This window comes from Schistocerca americana, unplaced genomic scaffold, assembly GCF_021461395.2.
Source record: "Schistocerca americana isolate TAMUIC-IGC-003095 unplaced genomic scaffold, iqSchAmer2.1 HiC_scaffold_50, whole genome shotgun sequence".
NCBI classification, from domain to species: Eukaryota; Metazoa; Arthropoda; class Insecta; order Orthoptera; family Acrididae; genus Schistocerca; species Schistocerca americana.
In genome coordinates, this window is record NW_025726236.1 from 1,325,721 (window position 1) to 1,328,340 (window position 2,620).

Here is a 2,620-nt window from a genome sequence, read left to right on the forward strand (position 1 = left end):
CGCAATTTGAGGGTTCCATCGTAAGTAGGAGGCCATTAACGTTACAATTAACTATCAGTTTTTCGACGGATTCGAAAATACAGACTCACAGGAGACGGACCATAAGGTGCCCGAGGCAGCAATAGACCGTTGGAGACATGTCGGCTGGAGGACGATATATTGAATTCCGACGTTATTTGAGTCTTCCATCGTCATTAGGAGGCTCTGAATGTTACACTTAACTATCAGTTTCGCGTCGGATTCGAAAATCTAGACTCACAGGAGACGGACCATATGGTGCCCGAGGCAGCAATATCCCCTAGGAGACAAGTCGGCTGGAGGACGATGTATTGAATCTCGACAAAATTTGAGTGTTCCTTCGTTATTAGGAGGCTCTGATCGTCACAATTAGCAGTACGTTTTGCGTCGGATTCGAATATCTGGACTCACAGGAGAACGATCATAAGGTGACCGAGGTAGCAGTAGAGCCATTGAGACAAGTCGCCTGGAGGACGATGTATTAAATCGCGACGCAATTTGAGTGTTCCATCGTAATTAGGAGGCCCTGAACGTTACAATTAACTACCAGTTTCGCGTAGGATTCGATAATCTAAACACACAGGAGAACGACCATGAGGTGCCCGAGGCAGCATTAGACCCATGGAGACAAGTCGGCTTAAGAACGATGTACTGAATCTCGACGCAATTTGAGTGTTCCATCGTCATTAGGAGGCCCTGAACGTTATAATTAACTATCAGCTTTGGGTGGGAATCGAAAATGTAGAATCACAGGAGAACGACCATAAGGTGTCCGAGGAAGCAATTGAATCTTGGTGGCAGATCGGCCGAATAACGATGTATTGAATCTCGACGCAATTTGAGTGTTCCATCGTCTTCAGGAGGCCCTGAAGGTAACAATTAACTATCAGTTTTGCGTCGGATTCGATAATCTAGTCTCACAGGAGAACGACCAAAAGGCGAACTAGGCAACAATAGACCCTTGGAGACAAGTCGGCTGGAGGACGATGTAATGAATCGCGACGCAATTTGGGTGTTCCTTCGTCATTAGGAGGCCCTGAACGTTACAAATAACTATCGGTTTTGCGTCGGATTCGGTAATCTAGACTCACTGAAGAACGACCATAAGGTGCCCGAGGCAGCAATAGACCCTTGGAGACAAGTCACCTGGAGGACGATTTATTGAATCTCGACGCAATTTGAGTGATCCATCGTCATTAGGAGGCCATGAACCTTACAATTAACCATCAGATTTGCGCCCAATCGAAAATATAGACTCACAGGAGACGTACTAGAAGGTGCCCGTGACAGCAATATCCCTTTGGAGACTAGACGGCTGGAGGACGATGTACTGAAACTCGACGCAATTTGAGTGTTCGACCGTCATTAGGAGGCCCTGAACGTTACAATTAACTATCAGTTATGCGTCGGATTCGGAAATCTACTCACAGCAGAACGACCATAAGGTGCCCGAGGCAGCAATACACCCTTTGATACAAGTCGGCTGAAGGACGATGTATTGAAACTCGACGCAATTTGAGTGTTCCATCGTCATTAGGAGGCCCTGAACGTTACAATTAACTATCACCTTCGCCTCGGATTCGAAAATCTACACTCACAAGAGACGGATCATATGGTGCCCGAGGCAGCAATATCCCCTTGGAGAAAAGTCGCCTTAAAGACGATGTATTGAATTTCGACGCAATTTGAGTGATCCATCATCATTAGGAGGCCGTGAACGTTACAATTAACTATCAGTTTTGCGTCGGATTCGATAATCTTGACTCACAGGAGAACGAACATAACGTGTCCGAGGCAGGAATATCCCCTAGGAGACAAGTCGGCTGGAGGACGATGTATGGAGTCTCGACGCAATTTGAGTGTTCCATCGTCATTAGAACGCCATGACCGTTACAATTAACCATCAGATTTGCGTCGGATCGAAAATCTCGACTCACAGGAGACGGACTATATGTTGCCCGAGGCAGCAATATCCCCATGGAGACAAGTCGGCTGGAGGACGATGTATTGAATCTCGACGCAATTTGAGTGTTCCTTCGTCATTAGTAGGCTCTGAACGTTACAATTAGCAGTCCGTTTTGCGTCGATTTCGAATATCTGGACTCACAGGAGAACGACCATAAGGTGACCGAGGTAGCAGTAGACCCATTGAGACAAGTCGCCTGGAGAACGATGTTTTAAATCGCGACGCAATTTGTTGTCCAACGTCATTAGGAGGCCCTGAACGTTACAATTAACTATCTGTTTCGCTTCGGATTCGAAAATTTAGACTCACCGGAGACGGACTATAACATGCCCGAGACAGCAATATCCCCTTGGAGACAAGTCGGCTGGAGGACGATGTATAGAATCTCGTCGCAATTTGAGTGTTCCATCGTCATTAGGAGGTCCTGAACGTTGCAATTAACTATCAGTTTTGCGTGGGATTAGAAATTCTAGACTCACAGGAGGCGGACTATATGTTGCCCGAGGCAGCAATATCCCCATGGAGACAAGTCGGCTGGAGGACGATGTATTGAATTTAGACGCAATTTGAGTGTTCCATCGTCATTAGGAGGCCCTGAATGTTACAATTAACTATCAGTTTTGCGTCGGATTCAAT